Genomic DNA, 16,938 nt, shown 5'->3' with positions numbered 1-16,938 from the left:
AAAACGATGCGTAGGGTACGCGTGTCTGTGTATTTTTCGCAGCTATAGAAGGCAGTGACAGCGTATGTCAGGTCCTGTAATTCATGTCAGTTAATTAACGAAGTTAATTATAGCCCAGCCGGGTATCTAAATAGTAATCGCGCGACTTTTTCTAATGAAATTCTAGGAATAGACCTTCTTGGCCCTTTTCCCTAAAGTGAGTTAAATAAAAACCGATATCTTTTGGTGACTGCTGATCATTTTTCTAAATGGATAGAAATAATTCCGTTAAAGCGAGCGTTGGCTAAAATAGTCGCAGATGCGTATTTACACAGATATATCTTACTGTGCACCGTTAAAAGAAATAAGTGATAATGGTAAACAGTTTGTTAGTCAAATTTTTGAAAATTTGTGTAAAGGGCTTGACATACGGCATATGAAAATTTTCCCGTACAGACCACAGGCAAACATCGCGGAAAGAGTTAATAAAAACATTGTTAAATTAATTAAGAAATTATGTGTTCCTTGTGGGAATCTCTTAACTAATCCAAAGTTTGTCTAATCTAAAATCTGTAACATGGAGAAAAATGCTAGAATAAATTTCTAAAGTTTCAAGAAATTACTTGAAAAGAATTCAGAAAATTTTTTTCAAAAGAAGGTAAAGAAAAGAAATATAAATGTTTCAAAAATTTGATTAGAAAAATAAAATTCAGGGTGCTAAAGTAATTGAAACTTATCTTGTTTGTTTAATCGAAAAACAGTTTTTATACGTTTGTTATGCGCATTGGTATAACTGAAACCGAAAGAAGATTTAATATAACAAAAGGTAATGTCAGAACCGCTGATAATTATATGATTCTTTCCTCACTTCTAAAATATTCTTTTAATTGACGAATTATTAAATTAAATTTCCAAATGCTAAATTGTCAAGACAAAGAGGAGGAAAGAGAAAGTTCTGGGATCCTTTAGAATTCTGAAGGTGATTATATTTTCTATGACCCTAAGCAGCGTCGATTTAAGAAAAGAATGTACTTCCTCTTCCTCCACAAGATCGAATATAGGATTTAAACATTGTTTTCTCTCACTTCCAATTTCAGATTTTTTAACTAAGAACATGTAAGGTTTCGTTTAGATTATTAACCAGTTATTTTATGCTAATGCGCTTTTCTGTCCTTCTCGCTTCCCATTCTCCTGCCAGAATATAAATTTCTAGCTCGCTTCCGTTTAAATGAGGTAGGAAGGAGATAGTATTTAAAGCAAGGTTTTAGAGGGTAGAATTAGAGTGTGTTCCGTCTGCTGCATGTAAGGTTGCTAATTTAATTTTTGTAAGCACAAGTGGTGCCTTCTATTAACTTTTATTTTAGTTAAATAAAAGGGTCCTTTACACCATTTTCCAGTCCTTTCAATTCATCGACTCTCATATATTCCTTTTAAAAATAATTAAATTTAATAAATTTATTAATTTTGTCGAAAACTGCGTAAACTATACAGAAATTTTGGAGGCTAATAAAAATTACCGCAGTAATTCTATCAGATGATTTAGAAGGTGAAGACATTTTTATTCTTTCTGTCGAGTGACGAACTCTGAATAGTATCTTATAACGTTATTACGCATTTCGTATTATTGCACATTTTCTTAAAATTTTAGGAAATTGAGGGTCCTAATTTTTCTCTAAAATTTACTGCGCTCTCTTTGCAATGATGAATTCAAGTTTCTGTTTCCTAATCGCGTTAAACATGTATTGAATATTTCGACATAATATACAAATACAGTTTAAATGTCATCACATACTTTTAATTACTCTAAATTCAGAATTAATTATTAATATCTAATAACCTATAGATGTATTTTACTCGCTTTCATAATTGCATCTTACAGATACTGTGTAACACAGTACGTAGAATATTTTCGTTAGTACCTTCTGCTTGACTAATGATACGAGAATGGTACAGTTATTTTAATTGAATAGATCTATGTTAACATTATGCCGCCTGTATCTTTATAGAATTTAGCGATGCTGGCTGTTGTATCATTGGTCTCAAGTTCGAATCCTCCAGAAGGCTCGGGTGTTTGTAAATATATAGTGTTTTTGCTGTAGAGGGCACTTAAAATACACGAAGGATCGAATGTTTTCTCGAATGGTTTGGTACTAGGGTGAACGGGTGTAAAACCCTTAAATTTGTCTCCCGGGGGATGTTTCCTTAAAACTGAGACGGAACTGGACAATCTCGCTCTCTCACCTATAAGGTGCCCAAGGGCGATGCCAAAGATAGACGTAATCCTGCACTCCCTCTTCGATAAAATTACTATCAGATGAGTGAGATAAGTCACAGCAAAGTTAAAATCATTATAACGCAATGCGTTGCAGTGCGAATCCGCTTATAATGCGATGCAAATGCGGTTTTCAGTTGTCATAGGTTGCATAAATGTTGCTAGAATAAAAATATAAAAAAATGTGGGTCTTTTAAGAATAATCTAATTGAGAAGACATGATCCAGTTATAGTTTGATCTCCATAGGACTTTTTAAAAAAATGTGTATTTTATTTCTATAAAAGTTCTCGTGAAGCGACAGATAGTTTTGTTCTTGATGCGCCAGGTACAATAATATAATGCATTATATTTTCCTGTCCAATGTTTCAGCATAGGATTTAAATGAATTACATATTGCTGTTTAAGGTGCTGCAATTATTGCTCGCAAAAACGAAAGGCAAACGTTAAGTGTTAATAGGTCTGAGTAGCATTCAAAAATAATGCGTGAAAGTTTTTAAAGCCGGGCTATTTTAAGACGCAGGATCTGTGTTATAATATGACTGAGTTATACATAAGCTGATTTATAAGCTGAGTATTATAATCTGAATTGGTATCTGAAATATATCATATACAGTAGAGATAACCATTAAAGGAAACATTTGCTTTTAATATTGCTCCTAACTGTTCGTAAATAAAAAAAAAAAAAACAATTTTATTTCAAGTTGTAACAAAAGATTTAATTTTTTTTAAAAAAATTACCTATTCCCAATATATACATCACTATACTCCTCATATAATTTAGTTTAAAGTTCATTGCAGTAATCAAATCTATATTATAATACTTAGCTTAATTAAAAACGTTTTAGACTTTCAAAACCTTGTTTCTGATGAAAACTTTCAGCTTAATGACTTTTCTGAAATGTCAAGAAGAACCAATTAACATAATAATAAGAAATCATTTAGCAAATGCAACTTGAAGCAATGCACGGTTGATTTAGATCATTTTTAAAAACTACAACAAAAACCTTGCTTATTTTGAGAATCGTAATTTCCCAAAGAAAATATCTTTTCAGAAGCCCCTGATAGACGTATTTAATATATCAGAAAACTTGTAAATAAAGCTAATTAATCTTTCAGAAGATAATATTTTGGTCATTCCTCTTGCTATATGAGTCTGTAGTATTATAACATTATCTATGGGTTTTAGAAAAAGTACTTCATAATCTAAAATTTTGAACATAGGCCGTCTGGTAACTGAGAGGATTTTAATCTTATTTCTCAGCATACGGCCCTCTAATATTCTCTTAAACAAGATTCTGATTCCTCACCTCACTGTAGGGTGTGATGTTACTATCGGATTCAAGCTGCTAGTAATGTTAAATTCAACAAAGTGGCCAACATGTTTTCAATCGTAGCCATTAAAATGAAATAATTTCTAGTTCACTGCGATTCCATAAGTATAGACATTAGTCTCAAGACATGCATATTTCTTTCTTCTTTGAGAGCTTTAAATCGAATCGGAATCCCTGGGCCTCTTGCTGATCAGGAAACGCGCCTGGATCCAGATAGAAGAGACGAGTTCCTAAATGAGCTCAATGAAATCAAGTGGTTGAAAGCGAGAGGAGAAAAAGAAAAAGGAGCACGTGACAATAAAATAATTTAATATAAGTAGCTGGAAATTGGATCTACAATTTCGGGCATAATGTTGGACCGAACATCGTATCTTAAGCTCAGTGAAAACACTGAGGGATTATTTCTTGCAATCAAGTAATTTCAAAGGTAACTTTTTTCTTTTAATGCAATTCATATTAGTGTGCTGCTTGATAATTATATACTTTAATATCCGACTTCAAAACTGATCCACACAATATCCTTTATAATTTTTTAAAAATAATAAGTAACTTTTATTCGAATCCCGTTAAAGGAATGTTTCATGAAAATTGCCACAATGGCGACGTTATAGTTTCCTGAATCAGCATGCAAATCGTAACACTGAGTGACTGGAAAATTTCTTTTCTTACAAGTTCTGTGCTCTGTAGTGCTTATTATGATCAGTAATCTTTGAAAGTCTAGTTTCCCTGTAGCAGTATTCCTTTTATCAAAATTTATAAGAACATATTTTATTTATTTTGCATTCTGAGAAGTGAAAACAAGTTACATTATTTCATAATCGCAATAAAATAAAAATAAAAAAAATAAAAACACGTCTAAGTGAAACATAAAATTAGCAAAGTAACAGCCTTGTTGTTTGGCATGTATTTTGTCAAGAACTCAATCGATTTCGAGGGCAAACAGGTACAGATTCCTCTTCATCAGGAGCAAAGAAATCTGCGGTCTTGCAGGGGCCTGTATCTATTTGTTTTCAAAATCGATTAAGTTCTTAGCTAAATCTACACCAAACACAACGTTGTTGCTTTGCTAATTTTACGCAATAATATAATTAAATATTTTTCTCACTCTCTGTCTTAATGTTCTCTTTGTCACATGTATAACTTAAGCAAGCATTTGTTTTATTTATTTACTAATTCTATGCATTATATAAAACAGAGTTATTTCGATATAAATAATTCCATTTCATACTGTTCATTACTGTCCCATCAGTAACAAAATGAATAATTTTTTTTTATTTAAAGTTTTCGCTTTTTATACTTAATTCGTCATTAAATAAAATCTTAACGCGTAACTTGCATGTTTCATGAAATATTGGAAACATCAAAATTAAGCTTTATGATTTCCATGTTAAAATAAATTGTGAAAGTACTGAAAAAAGAAAATCTGTGATAGTGAACATTAGTAGTGGTGTATTCAATTCGAACAAGTAAACAGTGAACCCTCTTTAACCGCCCGTCATCTTTTTTTCAGACGAGTTTGGCCTTGTATGGGAGTGATCACCTTAGAGAGGATGTTTAACGCCGATGTTTATTTTTCTCCTTAGAAATACTAGTAACTGTGAGATATGTTCGTTATAAAGAGATGGTCGCTGCGAGAGGGTTCCCTGTATTGGTAAATTCACTTTTTTACTATGGGGTGTATTTTTATTTTGCATCTCTGGAGCTTCTATATGTACTCAATTCAAGAAGAGATTTACAATACTGTCGATACTAAAAATACTTGAATAAAATCCTAAACACTTTGGAGTGTGCTTCAGAATTAGCCGTTCATGTCTTACTAAACTTGAGAATTAAAATGGAAAAAGATATGCGGTAAAAATTTATATGATTTCGCAGAACAAATATTTTACAGAAAAGGAATTTTTGAATAGAATTTAAAAAAATTATTTTCTATGTACTTCAGATCGAAAATCTGTACGGGAAAGGATCATGAAAAAAAAAAAAAACAAGAATGTTGTTTATGTTATCATTACATAAAATATGCAAATTTCAGACAGCCGTTTGTTGCCGTCTGGAAGGAATCTTAAAGGGAGTTCAGTGCAATAATTTTAGGAACATGGTTAAATTATGTTCAGGATGACGTGCAAATAACGTTAAACAGAACTTCTGCATAATATGCAAGATCGAATCGATAGTAAAATATTTCTTTGGGCAGTTAATTGATTCATTAAGATGCATGTTATAAACAGAATTAGGATACATATGGGACTCCTTTCAGACTATCACGAAAAAAATTTACCATCTAAGAAAGTGCACAAATAAGCTAATAAGTGAAATGCTATTCTGCCTGAATATCGTTACCTTATCTCTGGAAGTAATTAGTTGATTATTCTAAAATTTTATACAATTTATTGTGATACTTATGCAGGTTCTTGAAATTTTGAGCTTGAGATTCTCTAAAATGATATTTCATGTTTTAAACGAGGAAATATTATAGCATTATTTCTAGCAGGACCCTAGCTAGAAAATATTTTTGGCAAGTGGTGTCATTTCCCGGGGATGATATTTGGGCAAGTGGTGTCATTTCCCGGGGATGATTTGCATGGTACAGAAATATGCAAGTTTTTCTGGAATGACTTAAGGAAATAAGTCTTGGTTATTAGTTTTTCTTATACTGCCTGATTATATGGCTAATAATTATTTCTTGTTCTTGATCGCTGATAAAAATACCAAAGAAGACTTCAAATCCTAGGTGGTATCACTGTATTATTTATGAATGCAGGCGACTTGATTAGAATATGCTATTTCGTGACTTGAAATTTCCATTGGTATATCATCAGTTCTGTTGATATATCACCAATAAACTGACTTTAAATGGATTAAAATAATTTTTTTCAGCAATAATTTTTTTTTTCAAGTTTGAGCTTGGTAAGTTCTCAAATAGACTATCATCTGGCTAATTGCTGTTTTTCAGCAGCATCTATTAACTCTTTTAATGGGGAAAATTACAGGTATTTGAAATCGAAACTCAAATCTTTGGTAATAAATTATATGGTCTTAAAACATATTCGTAAATCACTAAATGCATCAACTACTGTGACATGTTTGTAGTAAAACGTGACCATTTTGCAAGCTGGAAGTAAATTAACTGGGTAAGATATCATTGCTTCATGAGCCAATGTAATAGAAAAGGTTATTAACAATTTTTAATACAGGAGCATTATTAATAATGTATTCATATGGTAATTAAAGAAATCTTTTTGTATTTTTAAACACAGTGAACTCATAGCCACCACTTGCCTAAGAATACCATTTCTGGAAGACACCAATATCTTTAGCTTGGTTTATGTGGTTATGGCAAAGAACGCGAGGGCTTTCTAAGGGAAACTGGCTCGTAACTGTGTTACCCATGGGGAAAAACACGATAACGCCCATGAAGCCAACCCGTTTGCCTGGCAGTCGAACTCAGGTAGACTAGCAGTCCACCGATTATCAGTGTTATTAACTACCAGTGTTCAACGACGTTACCACTGGGTTATTGGTATCGGTACTGATAATAACACAATTCGATTTTAGGAAGGCCAGTTCTTTACCGGCACCATTAGGTCTAATGCGACCACAAAATGCCTCATTTTGTCATTAAACTAAATTATTTTATGTACTAAAAAGAGGTACATTTTCATTTATTATTATAACAGAAAATCTACTTTTATGGAAAACAGTAAATCATTTTTGAATCATCAACCTTTCTCAGCTTCGTGTAATTTATCATATCTGAATACGCAATTATGATACAGCCGTCTTTAAATGATTCATCATATTCCTAGACAGTTTATACTAAATTTTTATTTCCTGTCTATGCAGCCACTAAATCAGTGTTCAGTGGCGCCATGGCAATCAATTATGTTTTTATGTTAATGCTGCCAATCACGTGTATTTCAGAGTTCATAATTAAGAGCATGCATGTTTCTTTCCTTTTCTTTTATTTACAAAAAATATTTAAAATTTCACGTGTTTCTTTGATTAAGATATTTCGTAAGGTTTGATTAAAGTGCCCGTAAGGCAAAATCATTATATTTAGGAACACAATTAAAAGTTATAGAAGATGCTGCTGGTGGTCGGTCCATTGTAAAGAAAGTTGCCAAAAGAGCACTATAAGACGTTGACAATAACAAAGTGATTGATTTACTTTAAGAAGTGCTGACTGATTTAAAGAATGAGTGACTAAACAAAAGAGAAAACCATGTACGCAGACTTTAATGGATGCATATTTTAATAAATAACTGAATAGTTTTCCTGATTTATTAAATTTGCTTAAATTTGATTTTACTAAAAATATTTTTGATTTATATATAAAATCTGTTTGTCGTATTTTTAAATATTATCCATGTACAGTACTTAAGAAAATAAGCATTAGGTAAAAAATTTGTTCCCTAAATTTTTCTGCCTGATATTATTCGCTTTAAAGTTTGTTACTAATGAATAATTTTATTAATATAACGTATTAATATTCAGATGCTCGAAATAATCTGATCGATTAAAATCTTATCAGTACAACATAATCAAACAGATTGTTTTTAATAATTGCAAAATTTTTAGATTCTTTTCTAGTTTAACGTTTTTAAAAGAAATTTCGTGGAAGTTTATTTCTGTTATTTTCTATTATTTCTATTATTTTTTAATGTGTTTCATATTTCAAGGTTTCATTTATGACACAGGTGCTGCATGTTTATTATGATCACGATATTATGCTTTAGATGCACGCACATATAATATATATAACATGTATATGAAAAATCACACACACACACACATATATATATATATATATATATATATATATATATATATATACATATTTCTGGCTAAAAGTCATGAAACGGAAAAAAGATAGAGTAAAAATTAAGAATCTTCACGCAAAACGAGCTGTAATTGCGACTTAAGAAAAATTGCTTTGAGTTAGTAAAAGTTTAGAAGCCAGTAAAAAGAATATTAAAAAAAAAAAAAAAATTATACATTGTACTGTTTACATATGTGCAAATCTTTCAAGCTAAGCCATCCAACATTATCCTCCTTATTAAAAGTTTCAGATTTATCCTTCATATATCTTATATTAAAAGAATGAAATTAAAATTAATGCCTGCCTTTTTGAGATAAATGATTAATAAATTGAGTAAGTACTTGGTTATCCTTTAGTGTGCTAATTAGTAAGTAGGTTTCATTTTTAATATCTTGAATGTCTGTACAAATATTCCTTATTCTTTTAATTGGATTTATAAAGGCATTTTCAATTACTTTTTTGGGAATATTGGAGTTCCAATTGATTAATTTAATAGTAGTGAACTCAAAATGTCTTCTTTTGTCAAAAATTTTCATGGTGTGATGATCAATAATTTACAAATCAAGATAGGTTGAGACTTGTTGATTACTATTAGTAGGATTAAGTTTGAGAATGCTTGGATAGATTTTGAGCCTTTCTATTGCTTTATTATTTTTGAAAGTAATAATATCTTCTATATACCTGTAGGTGTGTAGGTATTTGCAAATAGTTTTAATGCTGGTGCTTTTAATTTTAACTGAAACTTATACTCTTGTGTAAACAGAAATAAATTGCAAATTTGTGTTGAACTGTTAGAGCTCATGGGAATTCCTCTGGCTTGTAGAAAAATATATTATGTAATTTAATCAAGTTATTGAATCACGTATATTAAAGGAAGGTTTTCCTGCTTTTAATACTAGCTATTGAGTGAATTTGTGGAAATAATTTTGGAATTTCTAGCAGAACGTCAAAGTCATGGTTTTTAAAATTATTCTGGTCTAATTCATTTTTAAATTTAACATTTTCATTTAACTGAATATTTTTAATATATTACGTATACTCCTTTTATTTACATTTGCATTACAATGTTTTCACATTTTTACATGTTTTGCTCATCACATTGATAAAATACTTACGCTTTGTTCTCGAAGTATTTTTGCATTTAAATAAGGTTTTTCATTCCAAATAATTTAAATTAATTTACATTGCATAGCAGCGGTTCTCAACCTTTTGACTAACGCGTACCATCTAAACAAAAATTGAAAAACCTTTGTACCCCCATTACATTTTACAGTGATTAGTTTTCAATTTCTCAATAAAAATATTTTTAAAAATTTTTTTGCCATTTGCACAATCTATTGGCTATTCGTATTAAACATGGACACATAAAAATATTAGATTGGAAATTGTTTACTATTTTAATTATCAAAATTTAAGTTATAATACTTTAATTCTAAAATTTAGTGTAAAATTTGGGCCTGTTTAAGGGAGATCAATTTCTTTATAACTGGTCTTATTTCACTTCGTTTTAACCGTAAATTAGGATCCACTTTTAATTTTCTTCTGTATTTATTTTTCAAATATTCCACGGAAGAAAATCCTTGTTCACACAATTAGGATCTGCAAAAAGGGATTCGAATAAAAATTTAATAGCTTTATTTGAAATGCCTTTAAATTCCTTTTCTCGGTTCCGCCAAAAAGTAACAAGTAAATACTCAGTTCAGTATATAGTTATAGTTCGATCACAGGAAATTTCTATCAAGTGTTCTTTTTTTTTTTTTTTTTTTTTTTTTTTTCCACGAGATTTTTGAATTTAATAGTTGTTTCTTTGCGTACCACCAATTTTGCTCTTGTGTGCCAGCATTGGTACGCGTACCACCGGTTGAGAATCGCTGGTGTAGGGCAATTCTTGATATGCATTTTAAGTATGCTAAATTTGGGGAATTAAATATTTACATTTAATTTCATTTCTACTTTCGATTTGCATGCATAGCAAGGACGAAACACGATGTCTAAATGGTTGGAGTGCGTGTGAAATAGCTAATTCCCACCCTGAAGAGTGGGTATTGTTTTTCTATTTTTCAACTGTTCCTATTTGAGTAATTTTCTTTATATGGCTTTAATTATCATTAACAAATATTTATCACAATTTTATGCATATCTACTACTATTGGCCATTGCTAGTAAAGCAATTTTTTCATACCGATTTGACTTTTATTATTTAATACCTAAAAACTTTCTAAACCTTTTGAAATTAAATGTTTTTAATATTACTTAAAAATAACAAATTTGTAAATTGGAATTTATTTAAACTTCAAATTGTAATTCTTTTACTTTCTTAGTTCTCTTAGTTTAATTTGAAATATAATAATTTTAATAGGTGTATTCCCCTTTAATTATATTATGTTTAATTAAATCATTACTACCTAGGCGCAGGATTCTTAAAAGTCCTTCCTTACATTTAAATATTTGTTAAACTTAATTTTCCAGTTTGGCATAACCATTACCTTTCTTACTTGAGTAAAAGACGAAACACCTTCGTATTTATTAATTATTGTTCATTGAACGGAAGTTGGTTTGTTTCCCTTGGAAAGTCAACTAATTTCCGATCAATAGCGATAATTACTTGCTTTTAATTTAATTTCTTTTTAAAGTTTGAAATTTTGTTATTCATGATTTAATTCAAGTACCCGTAAAACATTTTTAATAATTTACATTCAAGTTACTTTAAAACAAAACTTTTGGAATTAAACTTCCTACATATGGGTTCACTCTTTTTTGATACTTCTACTAAATTTATATTCGAAGATAATATAATCAATATTTCTATAGTAAATAAATTATTATTATCCTACTTTGCAACTATTGCGCAAATATTAGGAAAACTTGTTTTCGAACTAAGTGAATTTAAGATCATACAACATTTATATATATATATAGATATATATATAATCAAAGGAATGAAATGGGAATAGTCCTATCAAAAATTCCATATAACCAATTATAGTGATTTCTCATAATGGTTACAAATAATGAAATTAAAAGCAAATATAACTGACATGATATTAAACCTGATATTTACTGACTTCATGTTTGACTTCACATTCAAATTTTTAACTTTTTGAATAAATATGCGTAGTTTAATAGGCGCTATATGTATTTTTTATTTCATTATATTGGTTATAAATTAAATCTATGCAGCCAAAGAGCAGGATTCTGAAAATTGTCCTGGTTTCTTGAATTATATCATTACATATTATATATGTAGTATAAGATTCGGACAAAAAGTCCTTTATGGAGGACCTTCTTTTTTTCTAGGCTGGCTGCATGGGCGTTTTCGTGATTTTCCCCATGTGTAACGTGTATACGAGCCAGTTTCCCTTATAAAGTGCTCCACGAAGGCATTCCTCCCCTTAGGTAGATAGCCCTCGAGGCTTTGCCATAATCACACACACACACACACACACATGCTCTTTTTTCCAGATCAACTCCAGTGATTTCTCATAATGGTTACAAATAATTTTTGATTAGTAGGATTAACTCACGGAATAATTGACATGTTTTTCCTTAGTTTTGTGCATGTCACTATTATTCTTCTCTTTTAAAGTTGAGGCAAGGTTTGTCCTACTTCATCATCAAAGGTATAAGTGTACAATTTGCAGCTTGAACTACAAAGATTGGTTTAAACAGTTCAAAGTAAGCATCTCTTGCTTTCACACCAATGTCTTAATCACTATATAATAATTTATATTTTTAATGAACAAAAGTTAAAGAAGAATTCGACTTAACTTCAAAGGAATACTGATATTTCGTACAAAAAGCAAAATTTTCTTCCATTCTGATTCAGACATTACTAAAGGATATTTTAAAGTTTGAATTTTGATTGTTTCTTGCTCCAAATAATTGGGCTGAGCGGAATTAAAAGTGCTATATCAGGACGAGAAATATTAAAATACACTTTTAGAAAACTTATTACTCTCAAGAAGAGTTAATAAAATGTAATATATTAATTTCCACTATATCTTTTGCCAACTTAAGCATTCAATCGCATGTAGTTGTTGGGCTGAGACCCTTCATTCCATAGCCAAATACTTGTCATTGCGCTTAGTGAAAATAATACATTATTGCTCAAGGATATAGAATCGAAGTTCTTTAGATATATTATTAGCTATTTAGCCCAACTAAATTGTATTCTCCTTTTTTCCTAACTCATACTACCGATGATTTAATGCGCGTAAGATCCATCGTTCTTTTGCTTGTTATTACAGATTTAATATACAGAATTTTAGTGTCCAGTTTAACTGTAAACAAACTCATACGATAATATTTTTCAGGAATTTCAAAGATTAGGCGATGTGAAGAAAAAGCTTTTGAAATATTATCAGAGATTGCTAATATTTGAATTTACAGTAATGTATAGTCAGAAAATTTGTTAGAACACTTAAAATTATCTTTAGTCATCGTTTCTTCTTTCCTTTTTCTTATATAAATATAAAAAGCGAATTCTATAATATTTCCTTTTTCTTCTTATCATTTATATAAATGCATCATATTTTCTACTTGGGTTACCACAATGACAAACAGATTCAAATCATCTTAATTTTATAACGCGTAATCTTTTTCTCAGAGATGACTTTGACTTACAAACAATGAATGCTGCTTAAAATTTGGGTACACATTTTAAAAACAAAAAAGCTTCCGGAACAGAAATGAGCTGTATATTTCAGTCTCGAACGAAAAGAAGTCTGCAAGGCGATCATGGATTCTATTGGTGTTAACGGAGTCAACTTGCTCTAAAACTAGAACACTCTTTGCTAGTCATTATAATTGTGTGGGTGAGGTTTTTGAAGGCTGATTCAATTTCAGATAGTTTTTCTTTCTTTTGATGCCAGCCGCATCTACAAGTACTGCGAAAAACTTCCTTATTAACTGATACTCAAGGCGAAGGAAGATGAATTTTTTATGTTTATTTGGTTATCCTTCAATGTCTGCTGTCAAATTCGCTGTCTTATTGGTCAGTATGAAAATGGAGAAACGTGTATTTCAATTTGAAATAGGACTCGTATAATCAGAATTAAACGTATGTAATATGAACACAATATGCGAAGTTATGTGATGATAAGAGAATTTATTAAGAAAAACAGCACCTTGTGCTTCCGTTAACATGCCATATTGATCCGTATATAAAAAGACCTCACACATAAGGCGACTCTGCGTTTTTGTGGATGCTTCGCAAAATAAAAATAAATAAAAGGGTTTGCATATAAGATAGTCTCTACACATATGCTTCTTACGATGAAAGTGTTCTAAAGCAAATATAATTAAGTGCTGTAAATGCCATACCTTAATGTACAATTAAGTAAGTAAGTTTACTTTTAACTTAAGAGGAATTGATGATAACCAGCCCTATACTGTTGGCTTTTGAAATGTGCGTATCTGTTTATTCGTGGATTTTTTGTTTTCAGTAAATGTATTGGATTTAGTTTCGCTTTTTCTTTCGGGGAAGGGAAGGAAAGAGATTTAGAGTAATTTGGAATTTTACAGCCAATAAAACAGGTAGCCTATAAATTTTAAACACTTTTAAAAGCTGGGCGTGTTGTGAGTGCATAAAATGTATGTAAATACTTGTTTATTTTACCATTTATTACCATAAAATAAATATAAACCTATTAAAAAATTACAATTTATGAGAATGTAGGAGTATAGACAGACTTTACGTGGCACCACTGATAATTAAATACCTGTTTAATTACCAATGGTGCCACGTAAAGTCTGTCTATACTCCTACATTCTCATAATGTATAAAAATACTTGTTTATTTTAACATTTACTAGCTTAAAATAAATATAAAGTTGTTATAAAAGAATTACAATTTATGAGAATGTAGGAGTATAGACAGACTTTACGTGGCACCACTGGTGATTAAGTGAAATATAAAAAACACCAACGTAAATATAAATCACATCTTTATTAAGTGAAATCTAATGTACATAATGCTAGTGTAATGATTTCTTCGTCTTCTGTTGCCGTTAGTACTGCGAGAGCTGAGGGTTTGTGTACTCGGAACGCCATGCAATGCTGATCATGTCCATCTGAGTTCAGCTTATTTTATTGTAAGAATACAGCGCATAATAGGTATAGTTTGAAAAATATCTGTTATATTGCGTGTAAGACGTTTGGCCGAGAGGAGGCTGTTAAGTTTTTTAGAAGGAAAAAAATATAGGCGGATTTTCAACTGAGCGGTATTTTGGTATCCGTAACCTCATAATTCAAGAGATGAACTGTTTATTTTTTAAATGCCAGGTTGCGTTTATAGAACGGGCATGGTTTAGAGGTAAAACAGAAAGGGGAATAACATTGATTCGAACTGGGATTAGTAAGTAGTTGTTTTGAATAGAAGGAATACGGATTCATACATATGTTGACATACCATCTTTAACTGCCTTTTTAATTATTTGTTATTTATAACACTTATACCGATGCCTTATATAATCTTCAGTTACGAAAAAAGTTCTAAAAAAAAATGTGATGCTTGATATCTTTCAAAAGGTTAAAATTTTCTAAAATAATTTTAAGTTGCCTACTTTTAATTTTAAGATGTCAAAAAATGTGTAGATGCATGATTTATTAAATTTTATATTTAAACAAAAGTTAAGGAAAAAATAAATTTGCATTCGAATAAAGGTCAGATTGCAATGAAAGAAAAAAAATCCTGTTCTTTCCTATCTCCTCTAATAAAGAAACTTCTGTTGTAAAACAATGGTAATAACTAAACGAAATATTTAAAAAAAATTTCCAGTCATAAGGAATACGAGTTTAATAAAAATGAAATTCTTAAATATATTATTTCAGATACATATATACACAGAATATTCGAAAAGGCGAATTTAAGCTTTATTTTCTTAAGTATTGGCTTTCGACATATACTTCTGATGTGCGAGTATTTAAACTTTAAACACGCTACTGGCCCACCAGCGGCCGAGCGGTAAAGTCGCTGAACACTGGTAGTTCTGTTCGAGGTTCGAATCCCGCGAACGGGCTGGCTGCATGGACGTTTTCGTGGTTTTCCCCATGTGTAACGTGTATACGAGCCAGTTTCCCTTAGAAAGTCCTCCACGAAGGCATCCCTCCTCTTAGGCAGATAGCCCTAGTGTGCTTTGCCATAATTAAATACACCAACACCTTAAACACGCTACTACGGCGTTGAGTAAGTAATCCTCTAACACAGTAGCCTAAAAATCTCAAGTCATAATAAGCATGAATTCTTTATTTAACAAAGAAAGTAACATTACTCAGCTTGAGTACAACAAAATAGGTTAAAAACTTCAGAAACATTTAAAAATAAATTAAGCTTAATGTTCAAAAGACACTTACATAAAATAAGTCAGTACTTTCAAATATAGCACCAATTCTACCTTTTCGGCAGCGTGCTTGCTACGGGAACATTTTGGGGAAAAAATGGTTTGAAGAAATGGTAGAATGGCAGAAGGGCTGAGTGGCTCACAGGTAGTCTTACCTCACCATTTTATACATTTTGGCAGATTTGTCTCGAGTTTTCAAGTTTCATTATGCAAAAGGGCTGGCTGCATGGGTGTTTTCGTGGTTTTCCTCATGTGTAACGTGTATACGAGCCAGTTCCCCTTAGAAAGTCCTCCACGAAGGCATTCCTCCCCTTAGGCAGATAGCCCTAGTGTGCTTTGCCGTAATTAAATACACCACACTACACCATTATGCAAAAATATTAGCAACTTCCAGCTCCAAAATTTTTTTTAAGAAAGTAGAATAAATACATTTTCAATATTAGGAATTTAATAAATACATTTTCAATATTTGCGTGGGAGGTTTCCGTAAAAATAAGATCGGACGTTTTATACACTTCTCATGCCCTTAAATTTCAGATTAGTGTTGTAATCATCTTGTTTTAATTATTGAAAAATAAAATTTTCTATTACTTTTCATACGCCATTCGCTGAGGCAAGCCTAATAAATATTTTTAAGATACTAGCTGCATATTTAACAAAGATTTTTGCTTTACACGGTGAAATCAATAATCGAAAAAAGTTGTTTTGCTCCCTAAATTTATTTTCAGAAGTCTTAAAAAACATCAGTAACTATGAAAAAAATTACTTAAGTCAGTAAATTCGTTCTGGAGCATTTTCGAAAATTTTTGTGGTAAAAGTAGGGGTACTTGTATTAAACTCTTTTAAAACACCATTAATATTTTATTAACTGGACATTTTGCTCTTTGGAAACCACAGAAGATTTGTTTTGTTTTGTTTATTGAATTATGGCAAAGTACGCGAGGGCTATCTACCTAAAGATTGCCTTCGTGGAGGATTTCCTAAGGGAAAATGGCTCGTATGCACGTTATACATGGGGAAAAACACAAAAACGCCCTTGCAGCCAGACGGTTTGCTTTGAATTGAACTCAGCTCGGAACTACCAGTGTTCAGCGACTTTACCGCTCGGCCGCTGGTAGGCCTGGTAACCATATAGAAATCAGAATTTGTAGTTACATAGTTCTTCCACCTACAGTGTTGGAGCTTTTTAGATAAAA

General features: G+C 30.9%; 1 protein-coding gene across 2 annotated transcripts in view; it reads left to right on the top strand.

Annotated features, from left to right (window-relative positions):
- The first annotated feature begins 3,855 nt into the window (after positions 1-3,855).
- The window catches only part of LOC118185175 (proton channel OtopLc-like), a 40,227-nt gene continuing 27,144 nt past the window's right edge, over positions 3,856-16,938 (top strand). The window contains exon 1 of one of the 2 annotated variants that reach the window (XM_035354996.2): positions 3,856-4,010. The gene's annotated coding sequence lies outside the window, so the exon portion shown is untranslated. The remainder of the gene's footprint in view (positions 4,011-16,938) is intronic. The other variant, XM_035354997.2, reaches the window with a different exon arrangement.

The sequence above is a fragment of the Stegodyphus dumicola genome, chromosome X1 (assembly GCF_044657685.1).
Source record: "Stegodyphus dumicola isolate Sdum_Otavi_A_Nest chromosome X1, ASM4465768v1".
NCBI lineage: Eukaryota > Metazoa > Arthropoda > Arachnida > Araneae > Eresidae > Stegodyphus > Stegodyphus dumicola.
The sequence above is the reverse complement of the archived record's forward strand: the minus strand, read 5'-3'. Positions and strand labels throughout refer to the sequence as shown.